Source organism: Pseudorca crassidens, assembly GCF_039906515.1.
Source record: "Pseudorca crassidens isolate mPseCra1 chromosome 1 unlocalized genomic scaffold, mPseCra1.hap1 SUPER_1_unloc_1, whole genome shotgun sequence".
NCBI classification, from domain to species: domain Eukaryota; kingdom Metazoa; phylum Chordata; class Mammalia; order Artiodactyla; family Delphinidae; genus Pseudorca; species Pseudorca crassidens.
The window spans coordinates 881802-895381 of NW_027135937.1; the positions used below are offsets into that span (position 1 = coordinate 881802).

Sequence of the window (13580 nt, forward strand, 5' to 3'; positions counted from 1 at the left end):
TGCCAACAGCCACTCTGGAGAAGTGTATGGTGTTTCCTGAAACATATAAAAAACAAAGCAACAGAGCCTAGGGCGCTTCCACTTATGGTCCTATAGCTTAGGGAAATTAAAATCAAAAAGACACAGCCACCCCAAAATTTGGGACGGCTCTGTTTACAAGAACCTCGTTTACAGTACAAATTCAATATCACAGAAAGTGAAAAATGGATAAAGAAGTTGTGGTACTTACGTACAATGCAATATCACTCAGCAATGAAATCTATGTCATCAGACCCATAGCAGCATAATGAGTGGATTCAGGTATGATGACTCTAAGTGAAATAAGTCACACAGAAAAAGAAACATCATAAGATATCACTAATACACGGAATGTAAACTTGGCTACACAGGAACAGAATTACAAAACAGAACAGGGTATCAAATGTAGAAAACCAACTTATGCTTGCTTAAGGGGAAAGGTGAGTTGGGGTGCTACATAAAACCAGAGATTGAAATTAGAACAGATACCGTTCCATAATCCAAATATGTAATAGAGAAGAGCTACTCCTTGCTCAACGAAGAGGACACAACACACCATATTAAACGCCTAAAAATATAGCTGACTAGTAAGAATCTTAAAACCTATGGATTTATATGTCTCCGAAAGAGAATCAAGCGTGTGTACAGCGGCATAAGCGCAGCAGTGATAGGATTGGTGAGGATCGGTGAGCCAATGCAGACCCTTTGAAGTCATATTTCATGGTACCCATTCCATGGGTCTCAACTCTCCAGGTTTAAAGGATTCTTCCTTCAGCTAAAACATGCATGTGGAACCCAGAGTATGATCCACCGTGTGATCGGGAAACGTGTTCAAATGTCTCACTTTTCGTCCCCTGGTACTCGGGTGCAACATTCCAGACGCTTTACTAACACTCTCCCCACTTGGAGAGTCAGTGCCCTTAACCTTCTGTTTGGCCCAGTTTGCAATTTCTGCGGAAAATGAACAGGAATAGGGAGAACCAATGAGAGACTAGCTGGAGGTGTCTGGACGGGCAAATTTAACTCTCATTTGCCACCAGGAAGAAGAATTAACCAAAGGCTCAGCGTGCCATGCCGGAACCACACTAGGGCCTGAAGCAATCCTGCGGTGTTGCGGCCAGCTCACAAGAAAGCGAGTTGAAGAAAGGAGCTCAGGGGCACTGTAATTCACAAACCTGCAGAGTTAAAAATGACAGCTATCGTCCAAAAATATATTGAAGTAAGGCTGCCAAGAGGACTTGAAAGCGGGGCAGAATTGCAGGAAACCGATTTCAGGAGGTAGACTGGAATTGCATGTAAAGCATAGGAAAAGAGGCAGAACGTCCACAATGATGCACTTGTCCAAAAAGGGCGTATGCATTTTTTACTGAATATATTCAGGACAAAACGCATACGCACTTTTTGGCCAACCAAGCAAGCTTGCAAAGGAAATCTGCACTACAATGAAGTCTCACTGCCCCCCGGTCAAAAGGGCCATCTGAAAAATGTGTAAAATCCATAAAGGCAGGACAGGCCATGGAGAACTGGGAGCCTTGTTATGCTGATGGGCGGGATGTAAATTGCCAACAGCCACTCTGGAGAAGTGTATGGTGTTTCCTGAAACATCTACAAAACAAAGCAACAGAGCCTAGGGCACTTCCACTTATGGTCCTATAGCTTAGGGAAATTAAAATCAAAAAGACACAGCCACCTCAAAGTTTGGGATGGCTCTGTTTCCAAGAACGTCATTTACAGTACAAATTCAGTATCACAGAAAGTGAAAAATGGATAAAGAAGTTGTGGTACTTACGTACAAGGCAATATCACTCAGCAATGAAATCTATGTCATCAGGCCCCTAGCAGCATAATGAGTGGATTCAGGTACGATGATTCTAAGTGAAATAAGTCACACAGAAAAAGAAACATCATAAGTTATCACTACTACATGGAATGTAATCTTGGCTACCCAGGAACTGAATTACAAAACAGAACAGGGTCTGAAATGTAGAAAACCAACTTATGCTTGCTTAAGGAGAAAGGTGAGTTGGGGTGCTGCATAAAACGAGAGATTGAAATTAGCACAGATACCGTTCCATAAGCCAAATATGTAATAGACAAGAGCTACTCCTTGCTCAACGAAGAGGACACAACACCGCATATTAAACGCCTAAGAATATACCTGCCTAGTAAAAATCTTAAAACGTATGGATTTCTATGTCTCCGAAAGAGAATCAAGCGTGTGTACAGCGGCATAAATGCAGCAGTGATAGGATTGGTGAGGTTCGGTGAGCAAATGCAGACCCTTTGAAGTCATATTGCATGTTACCCATTCCATGGGTCTCAACTCTCCAGGTTTAAGGGATTCTTCCTTCAGCTAAAACATGCATGTGGAACCCAGAGTATGATCCACCGTGTGATCGGGAAACGTGTTCAAATGTGTCTCAGGTTTCGTCCCCTGGTACTCGGGTGCAACATTCCAGACGCTTTACTAACACTCTCCAAACTTGGAGAGTCAGTGCCTTTAACTTCCTGTTTGGCCCAGTTGGCAATTTCTGCGGAAAATGAACAGGAATAGGGAGAACCAATGAGAGACTAGCTGGAGGTGTCTGGACGGGCAAATTTAACTCTCATTTGCCACCAGGAAGAGGAATTAACCAAAGGCTCAGCGTGCCATGCCGGAACCACACTAGGGCCTGAAGCAATGCTGCGGTGTTGCGGCCAGCTCACAAGAAAGCGAGTTGAAGAAAGGAGCTCAGGGGCACTGTAATTCACAAACCTGCAGAGTTATAAATGACAGCTATCGTCCAAAAATATATTGAAGTAAGGCTGCCAAGAGGACTTGAAAGTGGGGCAGAATTGCAGGAAACCGATTTCAGGAGGTAGACTGGAATTGCATGTAAAGCATAGGAAAAGAGGCAGAACGTCCACAATGATGCACTTGGCCAAAAAGGGCGTATGCGTTTTTTCCTGAGTATATTCAGGAAAAAACGCATACGCCCTTTTTGGCCAACCAAGCAAGCTTGCAAAGGAAATCTGCACTACAATGAAGTCTCACTGCCCCCCGGTCAAAAGGGCCATCTGAAAAAAGTGTAAAATCCAGAAAGGCAGGACAGGCCATGGAGAACTGGGAGCCTTGTTATGCTGATGGGCGGGATGTAAATTGCCAACAGCCACTCTGGAGAAGTGTATGGTGTTTCCTGAAACATCTAAAAAACAAAGCAACAGAGCCTAGGGCAATTCCACTTATGGTCCTATAGCTTAGGGAAATTAAAATAAAAAAGACACAGCCACCCCAAAGTTTGGGACAGCTCTGTTTACAAGAACCTCGTTTACGGTACAAGTTCAATATCACAGAAAGCGAAAAATGGATAAAGAAGTTATGGTACTTACGTACAATTCAATATCACTCAGCAATGAAATCTATGTCATCAGGCCCGTAGCAGCATAATGAGTGGATTCAGGTACGATGATTCTAAGTGAAATAAGTCACACAGAAAAATAAACATCATAAGATATCACTACTACACGGAATGTAAACTTGGCTACACAGGAACTGAATTACAAAACAGAACAGGGTCTCAAATGTAGAAAACCAACTTATGCTTGCTTAAGGGGAAAGGTGAGTTGGGGTGCTGCATAAAATCAGAGATTGAAATTAGCACAGATACCGTTCCATAAGCCAAATATGTAATAGACAAGAGTTACTCCTTGCTCAATGAAGTGGACTCTACACCACATATTAACCGCCTAAGAATATAGATGACTAGTAAGTATCTTAAAACCTATGGATTTATATGTCTCCGAAAGAGAATCAAGCGTGTGTACAGCGGCATAAGCGCAGCAGTGATAGGATTGGTGAGGATCGGTGAGCCAATGCAGACCCTTTGAAGTCATATTTCATGGTACCCATTCCATGGGTCTCAACTCTCCAGGTTTAAAGGATTCTTCCTTCAGCTAAAACATGCATGTGGAACCCAGAGTATGATCCACCGTGTGATCGGGAAACGTGTTCAAATGTCTCACTTTTCGTCCCCTGGTACTCGGGTGCAACATTCCAGACGCTTTACTAACACTCTCCCCACTTGGAGAGTCAGTGCCCTTAACCTTCTGTTTGGCCCAGTTTGCAATTTCTGCGGAAAATGAACAGGAATAGGGAGAACCAATGAGAGACTAGCTGGAGGTGTCTGGACGGGCAAATTTAACTCTCATTTGCCACCAGGAAGAAGAATTAACCAAAGGCTCAGCGTGCCATGCCGGAACCACACTAGGGCCTGAAGCAATCCTGCGGTGTTGCGGCCAGCTCACAAGAAAGCGAGTTGAAGAAAGGAGCTCAGGGGCACTGTAATTCACAAACCTGCAGAGTTAAAAATGACAGCTATCGTCCAAAAATATATTGAAGTAAGGCTGCCAAGAGGACTTGAAAGCGGGGCAGAATTGCAGGAAACCGATTTCAGGAGGTAGACTGGAATTGCATGTAAAGCATAGGAAAAGAGGCAGAACGTCCACAATGATGCACTTGTCCAAAAAGGGCGTATGCATTTTTTACTGAATATATTCAGGACAAAACGCATACGCACTTTTTGGCCAACCAAGCAAGCTTGCAAAGGAAATCTGCACTACAATGAAGTCTCACTGCCCCCCGGTCAAAAGGGCCATCTGAAAAATGTGTAAAATCCATAAAGGCAGGACAGGCCATGGAGAACTGGGAGCCTTGTTATGCTGATGGGCGGGATGTAAATTGCCAACAGCCACTCTGGAGAAGTGTATGGTGTTTCCTGAAACATCTACAAAACAAAGCAACAGAGCCTAGGGCACTTCCACTTATGGTCCTATAGCTTAGGGAAATTAAAATCAAAAAGACACAGCCACCTCAAAGTTTGGGATGGCTCTGTTTCCAAGAACGTCATTTACAGTACAAATTCAGTATCACAGAAAGTGAAAAATGGATAAAGAAGTTGTGGTACTTACGTACAAGGCAATATCACTCAGCAATGAAATCTATGTCATCAGGCCCCTAGCAGCATAATGAGTGGATTCAGGTACGATGATTCTAAGTGAAATAAGTCACACAGAAAAAGAAACATCATAAGTTATCACTACTACATGGAATGTAATCTTGGCTACCCAGGAACTGAATTACAAAACAGAACAGGGTCTGAAATGTAGAAAACCAACTTATGCTTGCTTAAGGAGAAAGGTGAGTTGGGGTGCTGCATAAAACGAGAGATTGAAATTAGCACAGATACCGTTCCATAAGCCAAATATGTAATAGACAAGAGCTACTCCTTGCTCAACGAAGAGGACACAACACCGCATATTAAACGCCTAAGAATATACCTGCCTAGTAAAAATCTTAAAACGTATGGATTTCTATGTCTCCGAAAGAGAATCAAGCGTGTGTACAGCGGCATAAATGCAGCAGTGATAGGATTGGTGAGGTTCGGTGAGCAAATGCAGACCCTTTGAAGTCATATTGCATGTTACCCATTCCATGGGTCTCAACTCTCCAGGTTTAAGGGATTCTTCCTTCAGCTAAAACATGCATGTGGAACCCAGAGTATGATCCACCGTGTGATCGGGAAACGTGTTCAAATGTGTCTCAGGTTTCGTCCCCTGGTACTCGGGTGCAACATTCCAGACGCTTTACTAACACTCTCCAAACTTGGAGAGTCAGTGCCTTTAACTTCCTGTTTGGCCCAGTTGGCAATTTCTGCGGAAAATGAACAGGAATAGGGAGAACCAATGAGAGACTAGCTGGAGGTGTCTGGACGGGCAAATTTAACTCTCATTTGCCACCAGGAAGAGGAATTAACCAAAGGCTCAGCGTGCCATGCCGGAACCACACTAGGGCCTGAAGCAATGCTGCGGTGTTGCGGCCAGCTCACAAGAAAGCGAGTTGAAGAAAGGAGCTCAGGGGCACTGTAATTCACAAACCTGCAGAGTTATAAATGACAGCTATCGTCCAAAAATATATTGAAGTAAGGCTGCCAAGAGGACTTGAAAGTGGGGCAGAATTGCAGGAAACCGATTTCAGGAGGTAGACTGGAATTGCATGTAAAGCATAGGAAAAGAGGCAGAACGTCCACAATGATGCACTTGGCCAAAAAGGGCGTATGCGTTTTTTCCTGAGTATATTCAGGAAAAAACGCATACGCCCTTTTTGGCCAACCAAGCAAGCTTGCAAAGGAAATCTGCACTACAATGAAGTCTCACTGCCCCCCGGTCAAAAGGGCCATCTGAAAAAAGTGTAAAATCCAGAAAGGCAGGACAGGCCATGGAGAACTGGGAGCCTTGTTATGCTGATGGGCGGGATGTAAATTGCCAACAGCCACTCTGGAGAAGTGTATGGTGTTTCCTGAAACATCTAAAAAACAAAGCAACAGAGCCTAGGGCAATTCCACTTATGGTCCTATAGCTTAGGGAAATTAAAATAAAAAAGACACAGCCACCCCAAAGTTTGGGACAGCTCTGTTTACAAGAACCTCGTTTACGGTACAAGTTCAATATCACAGAAAGCGAAAAATGGATAAAGAAGTTATGGTACTTACGTACAATTCAATATCACTCAGCAATGAAATCTATGTCATCAGGCCCGTAGCAGCATAATGAGTGGATTCAGGTACGATGATTCTAAGTGAAATAAGTCACACAGAAAAATAAACATCATAAGATATCACTACTACACGGAATGTAAACTTGGCTACACAGGAACTGAATTACAAAACAGAACAGGGTCTCAAATGTAGAAAACCAACTTATGCTTGCTTAAGGGGAAAGGTGAGTTGGGGTGCTGCATAAAATCAGAGATTGAAATTAGCACAGATACCGTTCCATAAGCCAAATATGTAATAGACAAGAGTTACTCCTTGCTCAATGAAGTGGACTCTACACCACATATTAACCGCCTAAGAATATAGATGACTAGTAAGTATCTTAAAACCTATGGATTTCTATGTCTCCGCAAGAGAATCAAGCGTGTGTACAGCGGCATAAACGCAGCAGTGATAGGATTGGTGAGGTTCGGTGAGCAAATGCAGACCCTTTGAAGTCATATTGCATGGTACCCATTCCATGGGTCTCAACTCTCCAGGTTTAAGGGATTCTTCCTTCAGCTAAAACATGCATGTGGAACCCAGAGTATGATCCACCGTGTGATCGGGAAACGTGTTCAAATGTGTCTCAGGTTTCATCCCCTGGTACTCGTGTGCAACATTCCAGACGCTTTACTAACACTCTTCCCACTTGGAGAGTCAGTGCTTTTAACCCTCTGTTTGGCCCAGTTTGCAATTTCTGCGGAAAATGAACAGGAATAGGGCAAACCAATGAGAGACTAGCTGGAGGTGTCTGGACGGGCAAATTTAACTCTCATTTGCCACCAGGAAGAAGAATTAACCAAAGGCTCAGCGTGCCATGCCGGAACCACACTAGGGCCTGAAGCAATCCTGCGGTGTTGCGGCCAGCTCACAAGAAAGCGAGTTGAAGAAAGGAGCTCAGGGGCACTGTAATTCACAAACCTGCAGAGTTAAAAATGACAGCTATCGTCCAAAAATATATTGAAGTAAGGCTGCCAAGAGGACTTGAAAGCGGGGCAGAATTGCAGGAAACCGATTTCAGGAGGTAGACTGGAATTGCATGTAAAGCATAGGAAAAGAGGCAGAACGTCCACAATGATGCACTTGTCCAAAAAGGGCGTATGCATTTTTTACTGAATATATTCAGGACAAAACGCATACGCACTTTTTGGCCAACCAAGCAAGCTTGCAAAGGAAATCTGCACTACAATGAAGTCTCACTGCCCCCCGGTCAAAAGGGCCATCTGAAAAATGTGTAAAATCCATAAAGGCAGGACAGGCCATGGAGAACTGGGAGCCTTGTTATGCTGATGGGCGGGATGTAAATTGCCAACAGCCACTCTGGAGAAGTGTATGGTGTTTCCTGAAACATCTACAAAACAAAGCAACAGAGCCTAGGGCACTTCCACTTATGGTCCTATAGCTTAGGGAAATTAAAATCAAAAAGACACAGCCACCTCAAAGTTTGGGATGGCTCTGTTTCCAAGAACGTCATTTACAGTACAAATTCAGTATCACAGAAAGTGAAAAATGGATAAAGAAGTTGTGGTACTTACGTACAAGGCAATATCACTCAGCAATGAAATCTATGTCATCAGGCCCCTAGCAGCATAATGAGTGGATTCAGGTACGATGATTCTAAGTGAAATAAGTCACACAGAAAAAGAAACATCATAAGTTATCACTACTACATGGAATGTAATCTTGGCTACCCAGGAACTGAATTACAAAACAGAACAGGGTCTGAAATGTAGAAAACCAACTTATGCTTGCTTAAGGGGAAAGGTGAGTTGGGGTGCTGCATAAAACCAGAGATTGAAATTAGCACAGATACCGTTCCATAAGCCAAATACGTAATACACAAGAGCTACTCCTTGCTCAACGAAGTGGACTCTACACCCCATATTAAACGCCTAAGTATATAGCTGACTAGTAAGTATCTTAAAACCTATGGATTTCTATGTCTCCGAAAGAGAATCAAGCGTGTGTACAGCGGCATAAACGCAGCAGTGATAGGATTGGTGAGGTTCGGTGAGCAAATGCACAACCTTTGAAGTCATATTGCATGGTACCCATTCCATGGGTCTCAACTCTCCAGGTTTAAGGGATTCTTCCTTCAGCTAAAACATGCATGTGGAACCCAGAGTATGATCCACCGTGTGATCGGGAAACGTGTTCAAATGTGTCTCAGTCTTCGTCCCCTGGTACTCGGGTGTAACATTCCAGTCACTTTACTAAAACTCTCCCCACTTGGAGAGTCAGTGCCTTTAACCTCCTGTTTGGCCCAGTTTGCAACTTCTGCGGAAGATGAACAGGAATAGGGAGAACCAATGAGAGACTAGCTGGAGGTGTCTGGACGGGCAAATTTAACTCTCATTTCCCACCAGGAAGAGGAATTAACCAAAGGCTCAGGGTGCCATGCCGGAACCACACTAGGGCCTGAAGCAATGCTGCGGTGTTGCGGCCAGCTCACAAGAAAGCGAGTTGAAGAAAGGAGCTCAGGGGCACTGTAATTCACAAACCTGCAGAGTTATAAATGACAGCTATAGTCCAAAAATATATTGAAGTGTGGCTGCCAAGAGGACTTGAAAGTGGGGCAGAATTGCAGGAAACCGATTTCAGGAGGTAGACTGGAATTGCATGTAAAGCATAGGAAAAGAGGCAGAACGTCCACAATGACGCACTTGGCCAAAAAGGGCGTATGCGTTTTTTCCTGAATATATTCAGGAAAAAACGCATACGCCATTTTGGGCCAACCAAGCAAGCTTGCAAAGGAAATCTGCACTACAATGAAGTCTCACTGCCCCCCGGTCAAAAGGGCCATCTGAAAAAAGTGTAAAATCCAGAAAGGCAGGACAGGCCATGGAGAACTGGGAGCCTTGTTATGCTGATGGGCGGGATGTAAATTGCCAACAGCCACTCTGGAGAAGTGTATGGTGTTTCCTGAAACATCTACAAAACAAAGCAACAGAGCCTAGGGCACTTCCACTTATGGTCCTATAGCTTAGGGAAATTAAAATCAAAAAGACACAGCCACCCGAAAGTTTGGGACGGCTCTGTTTACAAGAACCTCGTTTACAGTACAAGTTCAATATCACAGAAAGCGAAAAATGGATAAAGAATTTGTGGTACTTACGTACAATGCAATATCACTCAGCAATGAAATGTATATCATCAGCCCGTAGCAGCATAATGAGTGGATTCAGGTACGATGATTCTAAGTGAAATAAATCACACAGAAAAAGAAACATCATAAGATATCACTACTACACGGAATGTAAACTTGGCTACCCAGGAACTGAATTACAAAACAGAACAGGGTCTCAAATGTAGAAAACCAACTTATGCTTGCTTAAGGGGAAAGGTGAGTTGGGGTGCTGCATAAAACCAGAGATTGAAATTAGCACAGATACCGTTCCATAAGCCAAATATGTAATAGACAAGAGCTACTCCTTGCTCAACGAAGTGGACTCTACACCCCATATTAAAGGTCTAGGAATATACCTGACTAGTAAGAATCTTAAAACCTATGGATTTATATGTCTCCGAAAGAGAATCAAGCGTGTCTACAGTGGGATAAATGCAGCAGTGATAGGATTGGTGAGGTTCGGTGAGCAAATGCAGACCCTTTGAAGTCATATTGCATGGTACCCATTCCATGGGTCTCAACTCTCCAGGTTTAAGGGATTCTTCCTTCAGCTAAAACATGCATCTGGAACCCAGAGTATGATCCACCATGTGATCGGGAAACGTGTTCAAATGTGTCTCAGTTTTCGTCCCCTGGTACTCGGGTGCAACATTCCAGTCGCTTTACTAACACTCTCCCCACTTGGAGAGTCAGTGCCTTTAACCTCCTGTTTGGCCCAGTTTGCCATTTCTGCGGAAAATGAACAGGAATAGGGAGAACCAATGAGAGACTACCTGGAGGTGCCTGTACGGGCAAATTTAACTCTCATTTCCCACCAGGAAGAGGAATTAACCAAAGGCTCAGCGTGCCATGCCGGAACCACACTAGGACCTGAAGCAATGCTGCGGTGTTGCGGCCAGCTCACAAGAAAGCGAGTTGAAGAAAGGAGTTCAGGGGCACTGTAATTCACAAACCTGCAGAGTTATAAATGACAGCTATCGTCCAAAAATATATTGAAGTAAGGCTGCCAAGAGGACTCGAAAGCGTGGCAGAATTGCAGGAAACCGATTTCAGGAGGTAGACTGGAATTGCATGTAAAGCATAGGAAAAGAGGCAGAACGTCCACAATGATGCACTTGGCCAAAAAGGGCGTATGCGTTTTTTCCTGAATATATTCAGGAAAAAACGCATACGCCCTTTTTGGCCAACCAAGCAAGCTTGCAAAGGAAATCTGCACTACAATGAAGTCTCACTGCCCGCCGGTCAAAAGGGCCATCTTAAAAAAGTGTAAAATCCAGAAAGGCAGGACAGGCCATGGAGAACTGGGAGCCTTGTTATGCTGATGGGCGGGATGTAAATTGCCAACAGCCACTCTGGAGAAGTGTATGGTGTTTCCTGAAACATCTAAAAAACAAAGCAACAGAGCCTAGGGCACTTCCACTTATGGTCCTATAGATTAGGGAAATTAAAATCAAAAAGACACAGCCACCCCAAAGTTTGGGACGGCTCTGTTTACAAGAACCTCGTTTACGGTACAAGTTCAATTTCACAGAAAGCGAAAAATGGATAAAGAAGTTGTGGTACTTACGTACAATGCAATATCACTCAGCAATGAAATCTATCTCATCAGGCCCGTAGCAACATAATGAGTGGATTCAGGTACGATGATTCTAAGTGAGATAAGTCACACAGAAAAAGAAACATCATAAGATATCACTAATACACAGAATGTAAACTTGGCTACACAGGAACTGAATTACAAAACAGAACAGGGTCTCAAATGTAGAAAAGCAACTTATGCTTGCTTAAGGGGAAAGGTGAGTTGGGGTGCTGCATAAAATCAGAGATTGAAATTAGCACAGATACCGTTCCATAAGCCAAATATGTAATAGACAAGAGCTACTCCTTGCTCAACGAAGAGGACTCAACACCCCATATTAAACGTCTAGGAATATACCTGACTAGTAAGAATCTTAAAACCTATGGATTTATATGTCTCCGAAAGAGAATCAAGCGTGTCTACAGCGGCATAAATGCAGCAGTGATAGGATTGGTGAGGTTCGGTGAGCAAATGCAGACCCTTTGAAGTCATATTGCATGGTACCCATTCCATGGGTCTCAACTCTCCAGGTTTAAGGGATTCTTCCTTCAGCTAAAACATGCATGTGGAACCCAGAGTATGATCCACCATGTGATCGGGAAACGTGTTCAAATGTGTCTCAGTTTTCATCCCCTGGTACTCGGGTGCAACATTCCAGTCGCTTTACTAACACTCTCCCCACTTGGAGAGTCAGTGCCTTTAACCTCCTGTTTGGCCCAGTTTGCCATTTCTGCGGAAAATGAACAGGAATAGGGAGAACCAATGAGAGACTAGCTGGAAGTGCCTGTACGGGCAAATTTAACTCTCATTTCCCACCAGGAAGAGGAATTAACCAAAGGCTCAGCGTGCCATTGCGGAACCACACTAGGAACTGAAGCAATGCTGCGGTGTTGCGGCCAGCTCACAAGAAAGCGAGTTGAAGAAAGGAGCTCAGGGGCACTGTAATTCACAAACCTGCAGAGTTATAAATGACAGCTATCGTCCAAAAATGTATTGAAGTAAGGCTGCCAAGAGGACTTGAAAGCGGGGCAGAATTGTAGGAAACCGATTTCAGGAGGTAGACTGGAATTGCATATAAAGCATAGGAAAAGAGGCAGAACGTCCAAAATGATGCACTTGGCCAAAAAGGGCGTATGCGTTTTTTCCTGAATATATTCAGGAAAAAACGCATACGCCCTTTTGGGCCAAACAAGCAAGCTTGCAAAGGAAATCTGCACTACAATGAAGTCTCACTGCTCCCCGGTCAAAAGGGCCATCTGAAAAATGTATAAAATCCAGAAAGGCAGGACAGGCCATGGAGAACTGGGAGCCTTTTTATGCTGATGGGCGGGATGTAAATTGTCAACAGCCACTCTGGAGAAGTGTATGGTGTTTCCTGAAACATCTACAAAACAAAGCAACAGAGCCTAGGGCACTTCCACTTATGGTCCTATAGCTTAGGGAAATTAAAATCAAAAAGACACAGCCACCCCAAAGTTTGGGACGGCTCTGTTTACAAGAACCTCGTTTACGGTACAAGTTCAATATCACAGAAAGCGAAAAATGGATAAAGACTTTGAGGTACTTACGTACAATGCAATATCACTCAGCAATGAAATGTATATCATCAAGCCCATCGCAGCATAATGAGTGGATTCAGGTACGATGATTCTAAGTGAAATAAGTCACACAGAAAAAGAAACATCATAAGATATCACTACTACACGGAATGTAACCTTGGCTACACAGGAACTGAATTACAAAACAGAACAGGTTCTCAAATGTAGAAAACCAACTTATGCTTGCTTAAGGGGAAAGGTGAGTTGGGGTGCTGCATAAAACCAGAGATTGAAATTAGCACAGATACCATTCCATAAGCCAAATATGTAATAGACAAGAGCTACTCCTTGCTCAGCGAAGTGGACTCTACACCCCATATTAAACGCCTAAGAATATACCTGACTAGTAAGAATCTTAAAACCTATGGATTCATATGTCTCCGAAAGAGAATCAAGCGTGTGTACAGGGGCATAAACGCAGCAGTGATAGGATTGGTGAGGTTCGGTGAGCAAACGCAGACCCTTTGAAGTCATACTGCATGGTACCCATTTAATGGGTCTCAACTCTCCAGGTTTACGGGATTCTTCCTTCAGCTAAAACATGCATGTGGAACCCAGAGTATGATCCACCGTGTGATCGGGAAACGTGTTCAAATGTGTCTCAGATTTGTCCCCTGGTACTCGGGTGTAACATTCCAGACGCTTTACTAAAACTCTCCCCACTTGGAGAGTCAGTGCCTTTAACC

At 43.7% G+C, this 13580-nt stretch overlaps 1 long non-coding RNA gene across 2 annotated transcripts in view; it reads right to left on the reverse strand.

Annotated features, from left to right (window-relative positions):
* The window catches only part of LOC137217929 (uncharacterized), a 415713-nt gene that overhangs the window by 12412 nt on the left and 389721 nt on the right, over positions 1–13580 (reverse strand). Inside the window, exon 3 of one of the 2 annotated variants that reach the window (XR_010940320.1) lies at positions 8123–8207. The exons of the other annotated variant lie outside the window; for it this stretch is intronic. This is a non-coding gene — a long non-coding RNA (uncharacterized lncRNA). Of the gene's footprint in view, positions 1–8122; positions 8208–13580 lie in introns of those variants that run through there. 2 annotated transcript variants of the gene reach the window in all.